Below are 22,782 nucleotides of genomic sequence, written 5' to 3' on the forward strand. Positions count from 1 at the left end.
TCACCACACAAATTAAAACTAAAGTGAGCCTGTTTTAAAAAGTAAGTAAATTACAGATATTTGTGTGAAAATTTTTTGGTGACAAAGTAAATAATTGAAGAACTGTATGAGACTGAAATACTTTAACTGAATAAATGATCTGCCTAATTATTTTGTATCTAATTTAAGATGAACATATATTTCATACATATTATTGGTTTATGTTTAATGTGTTTTTGCTATAAAGAAAATAAATATATCCCTAAATATCAATACAATAGATACACACGTTCTCTGTGCAGTATGATTAAGTATTATGAATACAATAAATAGTGGGCGGAGCTACATGTGGAGACATCAGAGACAATCTCACATACCCTGACATTTATTTCTAAAGCTGGAGGTCTGAACTAAACACTCAGGATCACAATGTTATTCCTCTTCTTACTTTTCTTCACTATTGCTGATATTGGTAAGTTTTATTCTGTACATTACAAGTAAAACTAGTCTTCTAATGATAAAAAAATGTATCAATTTGATATCCATCTCAGGTTGTTCATTTTCTCAATCTTTCTCTCACTCTATTTTTCCCATAAAGGTGTTTCTTTTCCATAAATCCTGAGAGGCACAGAGGTTGAATCCAAGAAGAAAAAAGTGTTGAGTCAATCCCAGAGTCCTCACTCTCATCTCAGACATTGCTGACCATGAGTGGATCTAGTGCTTCCCCTCTTGTTGTGGACAATGTGATACAGGTGTGTTACAGACTCTACAGATGTTTTTATTGTTGTAACAATTCTTACACTTCTGAATGTCAGTGAAAAGTTTTTAACAATTTGGAGTTTTACTAAACAAGATTTGTTAAAGTTCCTGTTCATTTTTTTTGCTTGTTAGTTCCAGGAGTTTCTTAGATTATAATTTTCCTACAGTAATTGTGAATTCTAATGATGTAAAAAGGGGCTGCATGTACATCACTAGCTAGCATTTTATAAATCAAACACTTCTGTAAAGTTTTCCTTTTTTTTCAGTTACATGATGCAGTTTGAAGATGTAGAGTTTCAGCTTTACTGCACAGTTCTGTGTGTAAAATAAGTCAAAGTCATTTTTTTCCAGGAATTTATTGAATTCAGATTTTATTAAAATAGAAAAATAGTTTATTTTCCTATAACTGCATTTGCATATTTTAAAATAAAGAACATTTAACTTGTTTGAACATTTTTGTAGTTCAAACAGCAGCAATAACACTTAAAGCACTACACTACAGAAACAATATAAAAGAAAGTTTTCTACATTTCTCTAATGCTGTCGAGTAACACAGTTTACAGGCCTAAGAATGTAACACTAGCTTCAAAATCACAACCTTGTTTCTGCCTGGTGTAGAACCAGGGACCTTTCACGTGTGAGGTGAACGTGATGACCACTACACTACAGAAACTACCACAGGGAAAAGCTTCTTGGTCACTGTTTGCACTTTTACATACATTCGCAGTTGCAGTAGAGCAGGAGAATGAACCGGTTTGCTGAGAAGTTCAAAACAACTCACGTTCTTCTAGCATAGAAGCAGTCTTGCTTTTATTTGCTTCCCCTGAACACTTGGCGTTTGTGTATTAGATGAACCCGCCTGTCATCATAGACACCGGCAAAACATTTCAAAATCACTTAGCTTCTTCTTCTTCTTCTTCTTCTTATTATTATTATCCAACTCTTTTTTATTGATGCATTCAAACAGAAAGACACTCAGGCGAGAAAGACAATGGAACAGTGTTTAATTTAGTCCAACAACAAGAAATTGGTCTCTCTCTTTCTAAGTTATACATATAATTACAATCATGAATGTGAGCATCAAGAACAGGAGAAAAAACAAAAAAAACAAACATTAAACACTAATAAAACATGAACACTCTCCAAGATATATGTTTTTCTTTCTCCTTTCTACATCTACCAAGAAGTCAGGGGCAAGAGGAAGAGCTCAAAAAGGCTAAACAAAGAGAACAGGATTTTTTTTTCCCGTTCCTCTTTCTCTTATGTGATAAGAATGGTTGCCAGGTGGTGTAAAACTTTTCCGTAATACCAAGTAATGTAAATCTGATCTTTTCTATTTGAATAAACTGAGACAGGTCATGTATCTAATGAGAAGAACTGGGTGGGTGAGGATTCTTCCAGTTCAGTAATATAAGTCTCTTTGCTACTATTAAACAAAAGGCGAGCATGTTTGATTGTAAGGATGACAAGGAGGGATTTGTGGGTTGAGTCCAAATAATGCTATTAGGGGACATGGTTTAATATCTAAAATGAAGTATTTAGAGATTGATTTAAAAACTGATGTCCAGAAAGAGGTCAAGGCTGGGCAAAGCCAAAATTATGATAAAGAGTAGAGAGCCGACACCCATCACTGATCCAAACCAGGGTTAATTTTAGATAGTTTGGGAATACAACAGCCATTATGGGGGCCTTGGACCATTCCTCTTAGTGTCCAATTAAATGGGATTGCTTGAACATCAGCGTAAAACATGTGAAATCAAATACGGATCTGAACATGAGAATTTATTATTGAGATCGAAATCCAAAACGACCGCCCAGGTGAAAAAATTCCTAATTAATACTGTTGGCGAAGGAGGAGAAGGAGAAGAACTGTCTACAGGACGGCAGGAAAGGAACAGTGTATGAGGTTGTTGGTACTAAATGTTGGTACTATCTAAAGGGAGAGATAGCTGATATGATGGAGGAGAAAAGATATGCTGTGTGTTCAGGAGACCAAGTGGAAAGGGAGTAAGGCCAGGAACATTGGGTGGGTTTAAACTGTTTTATCATGGTGTGGATGGAAGAGAAATGGGTGTGATTCTGAAGGAAGAGTACAGTAAGAGTGTAGTAGAGGTGAGAGAGTTTCTGATAGTGATGATCGTGAAGGTGGAAGTTGAAGGATGATGATAAATGTCATCAGTGCCTATGCTCAAAGTTGGCTGTGAGATGGAGGAAAAGGAAAGATTCTGGATGAATTAGATGAAGTGGTAGATGGTGTACCTAGGAAAAACATTGGTGAGACCCAGACTTTAATAGGCATGTGGGTCAGAAACAGAGGTGATGAGGAGGTGATGGTAGGTATGGTTTTAAAAGGAATGTGGAAGGCAGATGGTGGTAGATTTTGCTAAAAGGATGGAAATGGCAGTGGTGAACACGTATTTTAAGAAGGAGTCATGGGGTCATAAGAGTGGAGGAAGGTGCACACAGGTGGACTATGTCTTTTGCAGTGCAATCTGAAGAGATTCTGTAAGGTGTTGGCGGGACAGTGTAGCTAGACAGCATTGGATAGTGGTCTGTGGGATGGTTTTGGAGGCGAAGAAGAAGAAGAGGAGAAAGTAGGATTGAAGAAGAATAAGATGGTGGAAACTGAAGGAGGAAGAGTGTAGTGTGAGGTTCAGGAAGAGGTCAGACACTTGGTGGTGAAGAGGTGCGGATGATTGGGCAACTACAGTGATGAGGAGGCAGCTGAAAGTACTTGGTGTGACATCTGATAGAAAGCAAGACAAGGAACGTGGTGGTGGAATAAGGAAGTGCAGGAGAGCATTAAAGAGGTTGGTAACAAGTGGGATCGACATGATGAAAAGTAGGCAGGATTACAAGGAGATCTACAGGTAAAGGATGGCGAAAGCCAAAAGGCATATGACTGTATAGAGGTTGGACACTAAAAGGAGAAAAGGTACCATTGGCCAGGCAGAGGACCGAGCTGGGAAGGATGTACTGCAAGTTAGAACAATAAAGGATGGAGAGAAATGTGTTGACTAGTGAGGAGTGTGTTGAGAAGGTGGAGGGGTATTTTGAGCAGCTGATGAATGAGGAAAATCACAGAGAGAAGGTTGGATGATGTGGAGTTGGTGAAGCAGGATGTAGATAGTATTAGTAAGGAGGAAGTGAGAAGCAATTCAGGATGAAGAATGGAAAGTCGTTTGGACCAGATGACATACCGGTAGAAGCTAGATGTTTAAAGAGATGGCAGTGGAGTTTTAACCGATTGTTTAACAAGATTCTGGAAAGAGGATGCCTGAGGAATGGAGAAGGAGTGTCTGTTTCAATCTTTAAGCATAAGGGAGATGTGCAGACCTGCAGTAACTACAGGGAATTAAGTTGATCAGTCACACCATGAAGTTATAAAGAGTAGTGGAAGCCAGGCTGAGAGAAGAGGTGACCATCTGTGAGCAACAGTATGGTTTCATGCCAAAGAGCACCACAGATGCCTTATTTGCTTTGAGGATGTTGATAAGTATAGAGAAGGACAGAAGGAATTGCATTGTGTATTGTGGTTAGAAAGCGTCGACAAATAAGAGTTGTGGTATTGTATGAGGAAGTCATGTCAAAAGTATGTGATGGTGAAGGACATGTATGAACAGTGTGACAGTGAAGTGTGCAGTATACGACAGACTGGTTCAATGAAGGTTACTGCATCAAGGATACCCTTAGCCCTTTCCTGTTTGCAGTGGTGATGGACAGGTTGACACGAGGTCAGACAGGAGTCTCCCTGGACTATGATGTTTCAGATGATATTGTGATTTGTGGTGAGAGTAGAGGCAGGTTGAGAAGAGCCTAGAGGTGGAGATATCAGAAGGGGAATGAAAGTCAGTATAAGACAGAGTACATGTGAATGAGAGGGACAGTGGGTGATGCGGTTGTAGGAAAAATGAAGATGGTGGATTCAGGTACCTGGGGTCAACAGTGCAAAGTAATGGAGGTTGTTGAAGTAAAGAAAGAGTGCAGGCATGGAGTGGGTGGAGAAGAGTGACAGGAGTGATTTGTGATAGTATCTGCAAGAATGAAAGGAAAGTTTATAGGACTGTGGTGGTATGACGGATGATCCACTGTTGTAATAAGCAAGAAGAAGAAGAAGAAGGTCTTTGTCAATACACTCTATGCAACAATTTAAACTGTATTAACGAATGACGGGCATATAGAGGAGGAATGTACGACCAAGGGCCTTGGACCATTCCTCATCCATGAAATTATAATTAAGGTCCGATTCCCAGTTACTCTTTATTTTAGAAAGCGATGAAGAGCCTGATTGAACAACGAATGATACGATAACGATAACACAAGTGAACATGCAGTTTTTATTATTGAGAAAAACAAAATCCAAAACTACATGCCCCGTGTGAAAAAGTGATTGCCCCCTAAACCTAATATTTGGTTGTTAGCAGCAACAACTGCAATCAGGCGTTGTGATAACTTGTGATGAGTCTGTTACTGCGCTGTGGAGGAATTTTGGTCACTCATCTATGCAGAATTGTTGTAATTCAGCCACATTGGAGGGTTTTTTAGCACAAACCTTCTTTTGAAGGTCATGTCACAGCATCTCAATAGGATTCAGGTCAGGACTTTGACTAGGCTACTCCAAAGTCTTCATTTTTTCTTTCCTTAGCCGTTCAGAGGTGGACTTGCTGGTGTGTTTTGGATCATTGTCCTGCTGCAGACCCCAAGTTCACTTCAGCTTGAAGTCACAAACAGATTCTCCTTCAGGATTTTTGGTAAACAGCAGAATTCATGGATCCATTTATTACAGCAAGTCTTCCAGGCCCTGAAGCAGCAAAACAGCCCCAGACCATCACACTACCACCACCATATTTCACTGTTGGTATGACGCTCTTTTTCCTCAAATGCGGTGTTACTTTTACGCAAGGCGTGATGGGACACACATTACAAAAAGTTAAACTTTCAGTATTTTCCCAAAAGTCTTGGGGATCATCAAGATGTTTTCTGGCAAAACTGAGACGAGCCTTTATGTTCTTTTGCTCAGCAGCTGTTTCTGTCTTAGATCTTTGCTGTGTAGATCATTTTTGCCGTCTCTTTCTCATGGTGGAGTCATGAACACTGACCTTAACTGAGGCAAGTGAGGCTGCAGTTCTTTGGATGTTGTTATGGGGTCTTTTGTGATCTCTTGGATGAGTCGTGTTGTGCTCTTGGGGTAATTTTGGTCAGCCGGCCACTCCTGGGAAGGTCACTGTTCCATGTTTTTGCCATGTGTGAACAAAAAGTTAGCACAGTTTTAACAGGGGGCAAACACTTTTCACACGGGCCATGTAGTTTTGGATTTTTATTTAAAATCTGCATGTCGTGTTCACTTGTGTATCTTTTACTAATATTTAAATTAGTTTGACGATCTGAAATATTAAAGTGTGACAAACATGCAAATAAACAGTGTTGCGTTACTTTTGACAATAACTAATACTGTAACAATACTGTAAAATAAAGTAACTATTACCGTATGGTGCGTTACCCATTACTTTTATAAATGAATGAATTTGGGCTGAAGTGTAGACTACAGCCTAACCAGCTTACAGCAGCGTCGCATTGTAGGATTGGTGGATGAACCACTGTAAACAAAGAAGACGCGCTGTGGGCGGTTTATTCAGGTCTGTAATGGCAAGTCGAGGCGAGAGCAAGACGAGTTTCTCAAAGTGGAAATATGCTCATTATTTCACTTTAGTTGAGTATAAAGACAAAAAATGTCAAATGTAAGCTGTGTCTTTCTGGTTCGTATCTACTGCGATAAACAGCAACTCCAATCTGCCGAAGCTCCTTCAGAGTCTACATGCCTCGACGAAGCTAGAAGCTAACCCGGTGTTCTGTTTTCATACTTCAGCTGTAAAAAGAACATGTTTAAGAGCTCAACACAACAGCAGAAGCCACTTTAGTGTTTGATTGTGAATATATTATTCAGCTTGTTTTGTTATTTATTTCAGAAATGCTTGTGATATATTCAGTTTGTGCTGCTCTGACTTTAATAAAATAGTGTTTAAAAATGACTTTGTGTTTAAGTCAGTTTTGTGTTTGTAGACCATAACACATAAAAGGGCATTAATGGGAACATTAAAGAAGGTTCTTTAAAAAAGTAACTAAAAAGTTACTTTTAACAGTAACGCATTACTTTTTGGTGTAAATAATCAACAAAGTAATTGAGTTACTTTTTGAATGAAGTAACGAGTAACTGTAACTAGTTACTATTTTTTAGTAACGAGCAAAACACTGCAAATAAATATACACAATGGTGTGAAAAAGTTTTATACCACCACAAAAGTATGTACTTGATATACAATGCTATTTTTTCTTTCTTTCTTTGTCTTCCAACAGCCATTTAGTTGAATCTTCTGAGGAGAAGTGGGTTCCACACACCAGCTATCAACCAGAAAAGAGGTTCAAGCAGTCTCCCAACTCAGCACCTGTTTCAGCTCTACCAGTAAGAGTGAAGGGGCTGGATGTTCTCTGGTTCAGGCAAACGTTCTTGTAGTTTTATTATCAAAAATAACCTAAATATATTACACAAATGCTTAACGTATAATGTAACGGTGTGTTTTGGGAAGACTATTTTAAGGAATGTAGTGATATTTTGCACTGAGCTCAGACAGCTAACGTGCTTCATTTGAAGGTCATGTTCAGTTCACTTTGTAAAATTTGAATGAAATGTTTCAAAATATACGATTATTGTGTAAGTTATAGTTATTACAATAAACTGTATTTAAATGGGTTGTGTGTTGTGGAAGGAGTTAATAGAATCTTTAGTATTTAAGTCAAAGAATCATACAAAAGCCATATGATACACAGTCATACACCTAATGCTAATTACAAATGCTAAATTGAGAATTAATCTTTATTTTTTGGATAAATATTTGCTTGATTTGCGTTAGAGGACGGCTTAAAGACCAGACAGAATCCTCTGCCAGCTGGTCAGTTACATTTCACTGTCCGTGTTTTGCTTTCTGTGAATCAGTTTTGGCTAACGTTAATGCTAAACACGTGATTATTGAGTTATAGTTATAGGGGATTCTTAGCCTTGTTAACCCTGTGGTTATTTATGATCTTAGATGTACAACATAACGTGCTTCACATAACATCCGGTCTAAAACACAGAAAATATATCATCATGTTGAATTATCAGCAAATGTCTAGTATTTCAGGAGCTTAGCGTGGTTGTGATCACCTCTGCTTCACACACAAAAGTGGTAAAAACAACACGGAGAGACAAAAGCCCCAGGTTGGACTGCATCAAGGATCGACCCTTAGCCCTTTCCTGTTTGCAGTGGTGATGGACAGGTTGACGGACGAGGTCAGACAGGAGTCTCCTGGACTATGATGTTTGCAGATGATATTGTGATTTGTGGTGAGAGTAGAGAGCAGGTTGAGAAGAGCCTGGAGAGGTGGAGATATGCGCTGGAGAGAAGGGGAATGAAAGTCAGTAGGAGTAAGACAGAGTACATGTGTGTGAATGAGAGGGAGGGCAGTGGAGTGATGCGGTTGTAGGAAAAGAGGTGAAGATGGTGGAGGAGTTCAGGTACCTGGGGTCAACAGTGCAAAGTAATGGAGAGTGTGTTAGAGAAGTAAAGAAAGAGTGCAGGCAGGGTGGAGTGGGTGGAGAAGAGTGACAGGAGTGATTTGTGATAGTAGGGTATCTGCAAGAATGAAAGGGAAAGTTTATAGGACTGTGGTGGTATGGAGACGGATGATCCGCTGTGGCGACCCCTAATAGGAGCAGCCGAAAGAAGAAGAAGAAGAAGGTCTTTGTCCAATACACTCTATGCAACAATTTAAACTGTATTAACGAATGACGGGCGCATATAGAGGAGGAATGTACACGACCAAGAGCCTTGGACCATTCTTCATCCGTGAAATTATAATTAAGGTCCAATTCCCAGTTACTCTTTATTTTAGAAAGCGATGAAGAGCCCGATTGAACAATGAATGAAATAATAGTTTTATAAATATTGGAGACAGTACCCTTACAAAGTTTTGTTTCTAAAACTCGATCAATCTCTTGTTTAGGAGGTGGGTGCAGGAAATGAGAGGATGTGTTCCTTACAAAATCACGAATTTGGAGATATCGGAAAAATGAGTTTTATGGAGGTTGCATTTTCTGACAGGTAGGAAAAGTGACAAATGTATTCTCCTGAAAAAGATCATTCATGTTTACAATGCCCCTTCTAAACCACAGTGCAAAGGATCTGTCCGAAATAGAGGGTAGAAAGGAGGGGTTTTTATATATAGGAGACAGACCTGATGCTGCCTGGAAACCGAAATGTTTTCTAAATTGTTTCCAGATTTTAAGGCTTTGTAGAACTAAAGGATTGGAGGAGTAATTGGATGTCTTCAACGCTAATGAAGAGCGTAATAAAGCATGCAGAGGCACATGAGGACGGACGAGGTCAGACAGGAGTCTTTCCGTGGACTATGATGTTTGCCGACGGAGCAATTGCAATTCGCCTGATTTTGTATTTTTGTATGTTTGTCACATGTTAATGTTTCAGATCATCAACCTCATTTAAATATTAGTAGAACGATAACACAAGTGAACATGCAGTTTTTATTATTGAGAAAAACAAAATCCAAAACTACATGCCCCTGTGTGAAAAAGTGTTTGCCCCCTAAACCTAATAATTGGTTGGGCCGCCCTTAGCAGCAACAACTGCAATCAGGCGTTTGTGATAACTTGTGATGAGTCTGTTACAGCGCTGTGGAGGAATTTTGGTCACTCATCTATGCAGAATTGTTGTAATTCAGCCACATTGGAGGGTTTTTAAGCACAAACCTTCTTTTGGAAGTCATGTCACAGCATCTCAATAGGATTCAGGTCAGGACTTTGACTAGGCCACTCCAAAGTCTTCATTTTGTCTTTCCTCAGCCATTCAGATGTGGACTTGCTGGTGTGTTTTGGATCATTGTCCTGCTGCAGACCCCAAGTTCACTTCAGCTTGAAGTCACAAACAGATTCTCCTTCAGGATTTTTAGTAAACAGCAGAATTCATGGATCCATTTATGACTGCACCATGTCTCTCAGGTCTTTCTTCACTGAAGCAGGGTCGTTGGCTGAAAACTGATTTTCCAGCCAGTCTACGAGGATCAATGATGAGGATTAATGTTCCTCATATTAATGAATTATTCACGTACTAAAGAATTTGAAAATAACTTAACCGAGAACAGAAATCTAAGGGTACATTGGGAAGAAGTTTCCCAAAACTGGATTGTTGCAATCTGGAAACATATTACCTGGATCATTATTTCTGCTTATTTATGCTGTGCAGGTGATTGTGTGGATCCATAGGGTAGTGATCATCACATCTGCTTTACATGCTGAAGGTTCTGGCTTCAACTCCCAGTGGGACCATGCAGGTTGTAAACATGAATAAAGTTTATATATTATAAATTGTTACCCAATCCTGGAAATAAATAAACAGTTTTGCATGTTTCTGCATTGTGCTTGTAACAGAAATGGAGAAAAAACATTCCAAAATTAGAAGCCAAGGGCATGGCTCTACTGGGGCTCAAACCCAGGACCTTCTGCATGTAAAGCAGACGTGATGACCACTACACTATGGAACCTGTTGCTGACAAGCCTGATGTCCAATGTGTATTAATAGAAACATTTTCGAGAACAAAAATAAAAATACAAGTAAATCCTGCTAGTGGGAAATTAAAATCAGAGGCTCAAGAGCATGTCTCCACTGTGGGTCAAACCCAAGACCTTCTGCATATAAAACAGACATGATGACCACTACACTCCAGTATTAACAATCAATGGCTGTTTCTTCCAATGTTATAAATCACTATATACTGCTCCTTTATCTGCTGACACTTCAACATTAGAGGCCTTTTTCAAAATATATGTATTCCTACAATAAGTGTGGGTACAGCATTACAATTGGATGAGTTTATATCTGATACAGAAATAGCCTTAGCAAGTCTGCCTTCTGGTAAATCACCTGGACCAGGATACAAAAATCTTAGCAAAAACTCTGACCTGCCGTCTGGAGAAAGTTCTGCCTTGTGTTATTTCACCTGAACAAACAGTCTTCATCAAGAACAGATACTCTTCTTGTATTATTGGGCGCATGTTGAATGTTATATATAACCCATCTCTATCTGACACTTCTTTAGAGGTGGAGGAGCAGAAGGTGGAGAAGCAGAAGGTGGAGGAGCAGAAGGTGGAGGAGCAGAAGGTGGAGTAGCAGAAGGTGGAGGATCAAAAAGAACAGGCTGAAGTACTTTGGACTTTTGGAGACTTTAGAGAATGTGAGAAAATGTATAACTGTGTGTAGATAATCAGGTAAAATATTATTTATGAGTCTGACTTTTTTATTTATTAGTCTGCGTGTGACTGATTATCACGAATCACACAGCACAACTTACTCAAAAGTCTAATGCTGAATGCTTCCTGTTTTTTTTTAACCTAAATAAATGTAAATGAAGTGATGAACACACTGGATGTTGTTGTTCTGTAGACAGTCACACTGCTGCTGAGAAATCTGGACTGTACTGTGGATGACGGACGTGTACGAAGTGTTCCTGAGATTTGGGACTGTCCTCACTGCACAGGTCATTTATAACTACTGATCCTTACATTTTCCTTCTTTCCCAGTAGCTTGGGGTTTCCTCCCTGTACTTAGCTGGAGTATTTTCTGAATGTGGAGAGCTCTAAAATTGCGAACCTCTAACACGTTTGATGTGCACTCTTTGCTTTGTGTTTCTGCTCGCTGTCCCGTACAGGTCATGATGAAGAACGGACGCTCAAAAGACATCGGGTATGTGAAGTTTTCATGTCCTGATGAGGCTCGAGAAGACATCATGGAGATGAATGGCAGGGTGCTGGGCAGCAGGACTGTGTACTTAAGTCCCTCTCAGACCACCCAGGGACGAAGTCACGGCATGAAGGTAGAAACCATCTCGCCTTCAAAACCCTGCCCAGAACCAAGACCCAACGCCAACAAGAACATCCATCCACAGAGTGAGTCAAAGCCGTCCGATTAGTTTTGTGTTAAGTGCAGTTAACGATTCAAAACAGAACAGAACTTTTCATGTTAGCAAAATTTACATTCTGATTGGATGCTAACATGAGATGATTGTCTGCATCTACAGATGTTCCAGTTGCAAATCCTGGAAAAGAAAACCAGCAGCAGTGGAACAGGCGATTCACACCACAGCCTCTCAGACTGGACACACAGGAACTATTCTGATTCTATTTCCAGTGTGTTTTATAGAGACCTTCATGATCTGGAGCAGGTTTTGGTCACAGCTGTGTTTGGTCACATGTGATAACTGGTTTAATACTGAGTGATTGATCAGTGTGTATTATTAAAGTCAGCAATGCAAACACACACATGCACTCAAACATTGGATGCTGAATTTGTTCTGTTTTCTGTAGGAATTAGGATTAGATCCTCTATTATACCAGAACCAGTGTACACTTGCAGCAAGTTTCTGCTCTCAGAAAATGACCTTTAAATAAAAGTGCTTCATTGTTCATTCACCAGTGAGACCAGAGCGTTGATGATAAAAGAACACCGCTGTTCTGTTTATATTATGGAAAACAGACAGTGCTTGTTATTTCTCATGGTTTTCTACATGAGAGTGATGTAAAGCTCATGTTTTTGCTTTCTGTATCTCCTCACTCACTCCTACAGGTGGTAATGCTTTGGATTTGTCTGATATTCCTCTCTGGATGAAGACACTAATGCCATCAGAGAGTTGAATGGAAAGCTGGTGAGCAGGAGGTCACTGTGTATCACTATGGCTGAGCAGTGGACAGGGAGCAGCCGCCACACCAAGCCCTACCTCCATCCATCCAGGAACATGCAGTGGTTCCATCTACAGTGTAAGTCATACTGTCCTCATAATGTCCTACAAAACTTTACTAAACACACACACTGTGTACCGGTCAAACACACACATTATGTAAAGTAACACATCTCTGTTTTTCTCTTTCAGGTCATCGTGCTGTCGTTCTGCTCCACTGAATTCATCATTTTATTTATTTTGCTTTTATTAATTATTTCTTTCTCTTTTTTACAGAAATAGTTTTATTACTGTAAATAAATATGTAAATAACTAACAGTAATGAAGGTGTTTCATTTTGATCATTCATAAAATTCCCTCTTAATACATGAGAACTTTCATTAGAACTGAAAGAGACGGTGCTGTGAAAAGAGAACAGTAATAACAGAGTTGTGTTCGTGAAAACCCTGAAACAGATCATGTAAATACACTACTCTGACGCTGACACCATTTATTTAATGGATGAATAAAATTGATCTGAAATAAATTCAAATATTTAAGCTGTAATACTGCACTGTATTTAACTTATTATTATTATTATTATTATTATTATTATTATGATTATTATTATTATTATTATATATTGTTATAATTTTAAATGTATTGATAGATTTTATTTTGAAACTTTATATTTGATGTTTTATTTCAGTTAATAAATGTTTTATTGTATTTAATTTGTGTCGGTTTATGTTCTAATCTCTAATATACACTAAAAGCCTTTATATTTATAAATGTGTATTTAAATCACACATATTAAAAAATTAATAATATGTAAAAAGATCTAATATCTACCAAAAAAATCACTCAGTGTTGATTTAAGATGTTTGGACATTTATTCCAGCTCATAAATCCTATAAAACATGCAGCATTAAACATGAACTTCCAGCAGATGAACATCTCATAATACTGTCTGGAAGTGAGAAATGTACAGGTTGTTTTTACTCCATACACATGAACTTACTTTGATCAGAAACACAATCATACTCCAAATCAATTAATCAATAAAGTCAATAAAAGAATCCCAAACTGCTGTGTGTCTTGTCCTCGCTATTAATGACGTCATTAGAGCTCCACTACTTCTAATGACCTGCTGTGACAGTGAGCTCTAATACACATCACACTGCCACCTACTGGTCATTTATGATTCTGCAACATTTATAGAGTCACTCTGGGCGAGAGAACAAAAACAACTGGAGGAACGTGTTGCTCAGCTTGAGTTTATTTTGGAGCAGACCACCATGAAGCTACAGTCTTCCTTGAAAATCAATGAGGAACTGGAGAAAACTGTAGACTGTGAGAGAGAGAGCTGGACAAGAGAACAAACGAAAGTGGAGAAACATGTTGCTCAGCTTGAGGTCACTTTGGATCAGACCACCATGGAGCTCCAGTCTTCCCTGAAAATCCATGAGGAACTGGAGAAAACTGTAAGATGTGAGAGAGAGAGCTGGAAGAGAGAACAAAAACGACTGGAGGAACATGTTGCTCAGCTTAAGCTCACTTTGGAACAGACCACCATGGAGCTCCAGGATACTCAGAATCACTGTGAGAAAATAAAAAATAGTGCAGAGCAGGAGAGAGATCATTTGATCAGAGAGAAAGAGGAGGAATGTGTTGCTCAGTTTGAGCCCACGTTGGATTTTAAAGAAAAACAGGAGGATGAAAGAGAGAAAACTAAACTTGACATAGAGGAGAGGAACAATTTACAGCTTCAGACCAACAGGGGGCTCCAGGATACCCAGAATCTCTGTGAGGAAGAAAAGAAGACTTCAGAGAATAAAACAGATCATTATATGAGAGTCCGAGAGCGATGGGAGGAAATTGTTGCTCAGCTGAGACAAGAAAACCTTCAAAAGAAAAGGAGAAATAGAAAAAAAAGAAGACGACAAGAGAAACAGAGAGTCTGAACATGCCTTTTTCCTTTTTCTGTTTCTCTTATGGCTAAGATTTTTTTCTCCAAAGTTTAAATAACATTGGATTTTTTTTCCATTTGTTGAATTTTAACTTCATTTATTTTTTCATTCATGTATTTTTGCTCTTGTTGTGAAGTGAAGTTTGTGTCATTGCTGCTACACTGTGCATCTGAACGATCACGACTCAAATCCTACAATAAACTTTAGGATTCATCTGATTGTCTCCCCAGTGTCCAACTGCTCCATGGCTTTGTGTATCAGTCACCTCACAACTATAGCAAAGAGTTTTTATTATTGAGCGAGTAAATTCCAATTGATTCAGTGCTTATGCTCAGAGACTGACCTGATTTTTTTCAACTACTGCTGAATGTTTATTTACATTCACAATATTCAATATTATATGCACATTATATTCCACATGGATCGTGCAGTACAGTGTACAAGTTGTTAATAACATTCTTGTGTATGTTTCTATTTTCTTTATAGTGATTAATCTGTAGGATATATTATATAAATGTGGAAATCTTCATATAATAATAATCATAAAAATGTATAATTTTAGAATATAAAAGTATGTTTAAATGTAGACCTTTAGGTACTAAAGCACCCTATTGCAATAAAGTATTATTATACAATATAATATATTATTATTATTATTAATATTATTATTAATATTAATATTATTATTAATATTATAATGACAAACTGTGTTTATAAAATTAATTTCAAATAAGGCTGTAATACTGCACTGTATTTAACTGTCCGAACCAGATTTATTCTAGTTTTAAACATATTGATAGTCATTTTATTTATTTTTGTTGTATTTTGATGTTTTCAATTTCACTTCAGTAAATTATGACTTTAGGTTTTTAATTTATTACCCAGTAAAAGCCTTGCTATTTATAAATGTGTATTTAAAACACAGAAATGTAAAAAGAATAATACATCAAAAGATCTAATATCTACCAAACTACAAAAATCACTCAGTGTTGAATTGAGGTTTTTGGACATTTATTCCAGCTCATAAATCCTATAAAACATGCAGCATTAAACATGAACTTCCAGCAGATGAACATCTCATAATACTGTCTGGAAGTGAGAAATGTACAGGTTGTTTTTACTCCATACACATGAACTTACTTTGATCAGAAACACAATCATACTCCAAATCAATTAATCAATAAAGTCAATAAAAGAATCCCAAACTGCTGTGTGTCTTGTCCTCGCTATTAATGACGTCATTAGAGCTCCACTACTTCTAATAACCTGCTGTGACAGTGAGCTCTAATACACATCACACTGCCACCTACTGGTCATTTATGATTCTGCAACATTCATGGAGTCACTCCGGTCAACTTCCGGTTCTCAACTCGGATTCACTCGCTTTATACACAGTTTACAGCCGTTTTTATCTTATTTATGACTGTAATATCGCTCTTCTCTCAGGAACAACAGAAAAGCTGTGAAGACATGATATTTTATCCGCTCTTTACCTCTTTAATGTGCAAATGCGCATAGTGTCAGGTTAAGAGAGACCGGGTTACGTCACAGACGGAGGGCGGGGCATCTCCCTGTGACGTCACAGTAAGGTAACGTCTATAATTGGGAACGCGTCTCTGTTTCTCTCATTTCCAAAGTTTTTGCTTGTGAGTAAAGAGGCATAAACATGGAGCTCTTCAGAAGGTTGAGAGAGTTTTTTCAAACCAGAAGAACAAGAAAACTAAGCAGATTGCTGAAATGAAGGAGAAGCTGGAACACATGGAGAAAGTAGTGAAAGACTTGGATGCATTTTCTCTTCTAATGATAGAGAAGATAACAGAAGAGAAAGAAGAGAAAGCCATTCTGCTACAGACGGTGCAAAAGCTGGAGGCTACTTTGGCTTCTGAGCGAAAGCAGCAGGAACAGGATATAACTGAGAGAAGCCAGAGCTGGGCGAGAGAACAAAAACAACTGGAGGAACGTGTTGCTCAGCTTGAGGTCACTTTGGATCAGACCACCATGGAGCTCCAGTCTTCCCTGAAAATCAATGAGGAACTGGAGAAAACTGTGGACCGTGAGAGAGAGAGCTGGACCAGAGAACAAAAGAAAGTGGAGGAACATGTTGCTCAGCTTGAGGTCACTTTGGAACAGACCACCATGGAGCTCCAGTCTTCCCTGAAAATCCTTAAGGAACTGGAGAAAAATGTGGAATATGAGAGAAAGAGCTGGACGAGAGAGCAAAAGAAAGTGGAGGAACATGTTGCTCAGCTTGAGGTCACTTTGGAACAGACCACCATGGAGCTCCAGGATACTCAGAATCACTGTGAGGAAGTAAAAAATAGTGCAGAGCAGGAAAGCGATTATTTGATCAGAGAGAAAGAGCGACTGGAGGAATGTGTTGCTCAGTTTGAGCCCGCGTTGGATTTTAAAGAAAAACAGGAGGATGAAAGAGAGAAAACTAAACTTGACATAGAGGAGAGGAACAACTTACAGCTTCAGACCAACAGGGGGCTCCAGGATACCCAGAATCTCTGTGAGGAAGAAAAGAAGACTTCAGAGAATAAAACAGATCATTATATGAGAGTCCGAGAGCGATGGGAGGAAATTGTTGCTCAGCTGAGACAAGAAAACATTCAAAAGAAAAGGAGAAATAGAAAAAAAAGAAGACGACAAGAGAAACAGAGAGTCTGAACATGCCTTTTTCCTCTTTCTGTTTCTCTTATGGCTATTTATGATAGTTTTACACTTATAGTCAATAGTATAAAGCTGAGTGTCCTGGAGACTCTTTCTCTCCTTAATCTTCCATTGGTGTAATCCTCCAGCAGTGCCATCATGCAGCATTACACGGGGTCACCACAGCATTTATATGTTTACAGTAATTACACTGATCATTAACATGGCAAAATCAGCATGAATTAGTGGCATCATCACCAGTGATACAATTTGAAGATGAAAATGTGACATGTGAACACGTTTCTTCATGCCAGTTTTGTCATGAACATCATTATAGTTAGGACTGAAAATGAGAACATAAAGAGAGTAACGACTGTGTGAGAGCGTAATGGCTGCATTTCCAGATTTATTGAAGGAAAATATGTCGTTATTTACACAGTGTTCTGCAGTTATCTAATGGTAGGGATTTGATGTTCTCCTGTATTCCATGCAGTCGGGCATCTCCTCCTCCCTGCGCTCCCGTGAGTGGAATGTGATGGTGAGACGCCGCTGATTACAAATTTAGAGTGAATTTTATTTAACATTTGAGTTGGATTTTATAAGAAGGTGTTTATGAAACAACTATCACTCAGTACAAACCCAAATAACCTGCAGGATTTCATCTTCATGATCACAACACTTCAAACAAAATCTACAGTACATACAGGATTCAGGCCATTTTGATATTTATATGTTACAGTAATTGTATTATTTATATTAGGAGTCTTTAACGACTCTGTGCATATGTTTAAAAAATGACCATGTTACTGTACAATGATACTAATTGTGTTCATGTATTACAAACACTTTATTAGAGCACCTATATATTCATATACACTGTGTGTGTGTGTGTGTGTGTGTGTGTGTGTGTGTGTGTGTGTGTGTGTGTGTGTGTGTGTGTGTGTGTGTGTGTGTGTGATTATTTACTTTCATTAAGATCAAACATGTGCACTACTACCAGGTAAAATACAATGTCCGAGGAAAAACAAAGTGTGAGTCAATAGTATAAAGCAGTGTGATTTTCTGTAGCTTGTAGATCGTCTCATCTTTTGATCATTTTTATTTACAGATTTAAAACTTTTAGGGTACATTTAGTGTGTTTGTGACCATTTTGATTAATTTATTCTTCAAAACCCACACAATCAAGTATTTCAACGACTGCCGTATTCACCAATCAAATCTTACAAATCCAGCAGTGCCATCATGCAGCATTACACACGGGGTCACCACAGCATTTATATGTTTACAGTAATTACACTGATCATTAACACTGTGATTACTCAGTGCCACATTGTGCAAAACACCACACACCCTGATAATCTTACACTTTTTCCGGTGGTATAAAAGTCTTCCACCTGAGACATCCAGAGCTCCACATCTGCATGTCATATTATAGACTACATCAGGACAATGTTTACAATTTCTACATTGTTAAAGTCACCAAGAAGCTGTCATCACATCCTGCAGCTGCATAGATCATAGATCCAGGAACACAGCTGTAGGAATCTAAATCAGCTTATTATTCAGTCACAGCAGTGCCATCATGCAGCATTACAATATGTTTACAGTAATTACACTGATCATTAACACCTTGGCAAAATCAGCATGAATTAGTGGCATCATCACCAGTGATACAATTTGAAGATGAAAATGTGACATGTGAACACGTTTCTTCATGCCAGTTTTGTCACATCATTATAGTTAGGACTGAAAATGAGAACATAAAGAGAGTAACGACTGTGTGAGAGCGTAATGGCTGCATTTCAAGATTTATTGAAGGAAAATATGTCGTTATTTACACTGTGTTCTGCAGTTATCTAATTCCTGTATTCATTCCTCATCTCTCCTCCTTCTGCTTGTGTTTTATGTGAGATCTTATCTGGATACATTCATTAGTAACAAATATTTAATTGATGTTATTATATATATATATATTATATATATATATATATATATATATATGTATATATATATATATTTTGTCAAAATTCTAATTATTTTAAACGGCACTAAATGTTATTACCTATTAATTCTGTTTTACCGTTTTATAAAAAATGTATACATAAATAAATAAATATAAAAGAGGCAAAATTAAAACCTCCATCAAAACATACACTTATTCACGAGTCCCTTCTTTACTTAGATATAAAATAAATAAATAAACTTCGAATATAATTTTTATCAGTGTGTGTTGTTTTATTTCTGAGTCTCAAATCAAACACCAAATCTGCCATGTTTTTACACAATTTACCCTCTGGGGGCGTTTTGTGGTTTTCCCTCATAATGGTGACACGAACTTAAAATACATCATTCAAATCTAAAATGTCCATGATTATATATAAAAGCTTTGACTTGAAGAGGTGCAGTGGTATCACCTCATTAACTGTCCGTGTGGAAACATAGCAGACTCTTAATGATGTCCACACGTCTCTGCACTGTTATAGCCTTTATATTTAATCACTGTACATATGTTTACATATATATCACATGCTGTACATATGATACATATTTATCTTTATTATTTGCATGATTGCTACTTTTTGCACTTCATAGATGCCAAACTGCATTTCGTTGCTGTGTACCATGCAATGACAATAAAGTTCTATCTATCTATCTATCTATCTATCTATCTATCTATCTATCTATCTATCTATCTATCTATCTATCTATCTATCTATCTATCTATCTATCTATCATCTATATTCTATCTATCTATTAATATGATGTGAGGTCCAGTTAACGGCTAAAACAGGTAGAAGTAACTACTTTTTACTGAAGTACATGTCAGAGCCAAGTCTTCTTTACTTTCACTTAAGTAAAAGGTATAATCAGTACTTAACTTTTACCAGAGTATTTTAAAACATGAGTATCTGTACTTCTACTTAAGTAATGGATGTGACTTTGCCACCTCTGCCTTAGTGTCCAACTTCTCCTACAGCTCCTCATATGCCTTTTCCTTGGCTTTCACATCCCTCTTCACCTGCTGCTGCATCTCCTTGTACTGTATTCATCACTTTGTCAATTCTGTGTCTCCCACTTTCTCCTTCTGCTCTCCTGCACTTCCTCACACCAGTGTCTTTTCCTTTCCTTTCCATTTCCAGATGTCACATCAGTACCTTTCTAACTGTCTCCTTATCACTTCTGCAGTAGTTCACAATCATCCAGCACCTCTTCACCACCACAGCTGACCCTGTCTGACCTCTTCCTGAACCTCACACCACAGTCTTCCTCTGACTAATATACTATAATAATGCTGAGTAATGGTTATAAGCTTGGATTTAAACTAATATAGCGATGTTATATATGTCTCTAGCATATTGCTAAATGATATTTATAATACTAGATTCTACAACTGATAGCTGAAGCTGAAGTCTACATGGGTGAACTTATACCCTCTTATTCATTATTATTATATTTATTATCATTATATCATAAACTGAACTAGAACATTTCTCAACAGCAAAGATTTTATGTTTACAGTAATTACACTGATCATTAACACTGTGAGAAGTGCTGAATGTGTGATTAGAATCAGCAGTAATGAAGCACAACATCTCTTATTCTTGAAGGCTGATTTATCAAGAGTAATAAATGTGTCAGAAGAACAGACAGCCAAGAGATGAAGTTGTGGATGGGACAGAGGGTCATGAAGCCCATAAGAGAACATGCTACTTTTAGAGAATAATGAGGAATGTCGTTACATGTAGCTGAAGAGGGTTTATCAAGACTGTGTGGACTGTGTTATTGGGAACTTCCATGGAACTGCCTGGATTTATTTATTAACACCACAATCCTGGATCCTGAACCTCCTCCAATAGTTGTGTCGGTCATTGGCAGAGGTGGAAGTAACTCAGTATTTTACTCCACTATTTATTTTTCAGACAACGTTTTACTTTTACTCATTACATTTTACACAAATATCTGTACTTTTTACTTCTTACAGTTTCAAAACCGGCTCATTACTTTAGTTTTAATCCATTGATTTGGTGAAATATATTCTTTATTTTCACTTGATTTCAGCCGAACAACCGATTTCCTGTTACTGTCGCCTTTTCAATCCACTGGTGTATAAAGTCCTGACTCTCACTCTTTACAAAGATAAGAATCAGCAGGCAGAAGGCAGTAAGTTTGGGGTTAGAACATGACTAAGAAAACAGATACATTCCTGATCATCAACATGCTGCTGTTCTATATGATCTGCACACCTGGTATAGCATTAAATAAAAATTGGGCTTATAAATATATATTTATGTAAAATATAATTTTTCTTAAAGTGCATATAAGTTAGCTTACAATTTTATACAACATAAATTTCTAAAGAATTAAAATCCATTACAATTAACTGTACTTAGAAATCAAAGTTAAATAAGAAGGCAGTAAAAGACATGTGATCCAATTAATAATGTGAGATGATGCTCCGAAACATGAGATTATTTATTACCAGAGTAGCCTGATACTGTGACACAATTAAACATGTTTGCTCTGTTCTTTGGTTGCTCAGCCATATATATAGGCATATAATGTCATAGTAAATAAAAAGTAATATGATGTGAGGTCCAGTTAACGGCTAAAACAGGTAGAAGTAATAACTACTTTTTACTGAAGTACATGTCAGAGCCAAGTCTTCTTTACTTTCACTTAAGTAAAAAGGTATAATCAGTACTTCAACTTTTACCCGAGTATTTTAAAACATGAGTATCTGTACTTCTACTTAAGTAATGGATGTGTGTACTTTTGCCACCTCTGCCTTAGTGTCCAACTTCTCCTACAGCTCCTCATATGCCTTTTCCTTGGCTTTCACCACATCCCTCTTTACCTGCTGCTGCATCTCCTTGTACTCCTGCCTACTTTTTTCATCACTTTGTCGAACCCAATTCTGTTTCTCCAACCTCTTTCTCCTTCTGCTCTCCTGCACTTCCTCATTCCACTACCACGCTTCCTCCTTTCCATTTCCAGATGTCACATCAAGTACCTTTCTAACTGTCTCCCTTATCACTTCTGCAGTAGTTCCACAATCATCCAGCACCTCTTCACCACCACTGAGCCCCTGTCTGACCTCTTCCCTGAACCTCACACCACAGTCTTCCTCTGACTAATATACTATAATAATGCTGAGTAATGGTTATAAGCTTGGATTTAAACTAATATAAGCGATGTTATATGTTCTCTGAAGCATATTGCTAAATGATATTTTATAATACTAGATTCTACAACTGATAGCTGAAGCTGAACTACATGGGTGAACTTTATGCACCCTCTTATTCATTATTATTATATTAATTATCATTATATTATAAACTGAACTAGATACATTTCTCAACAGCAAAGATTTTGTGCAAAAATTCTTCTGTTGTGTAATGAAAAAAAAAATCAGAAGTCTTCTGACATCACAGCTCATTTGCATATCCTAATTCATATGACATTATTTAATCTGAATCACAAACACATTATTATTATTATTATATATTTTAAGAGTAAACTTAATTTTCTTTTTATGTATGACTTTTTATATCTGTAGATAATTTGTGTGTACATTTTTGCTCTTTTACATTTAATTAAATTACACATTTATATTTGTACTTTACGTATTTTATTAGTATTTCTTTGTGACAATGTCTGT

At 37.5% G+C, this 22,782-nt stretch overlaps 1 protein-coding gene and 1 non-coding gene across 3 annotated transcripts in view; both read right to left on the reverse strand.

Moving 5' to 3' along the window:
• LOC124384638 (eukaryotic translation initiation factor 4 gamma 3-like) overlaps window positions 1-22,782 on the reverse strand; it is a 1,295,064-nt gene that overhangs the window by 504,298 nt on the left and 767,984 nt on the right. The window lies entirely within an intron of this gene.
• trnav-cac lies at window positions 1,339-1,411 on the reverse strand. Its single transcript has one exon. It is a non-coding gene; the product is annotated as a tRNA-Val (tRNA).

This window comes from Silurus meridionalis, chromosome 4, assembly GCF_014805685.1.
Source record: "Silurus meridionalis isolate SWU-2019-XX chromosome 4, ASM1480568v1, whole genome shotgun sequence".
Classification (NCBI taxonomy): Eukaryota; Metazoa; Chordata; class Actinopteri; order Siluriformes; family Siluridae; genus Silurus; species Silurus meridionalis.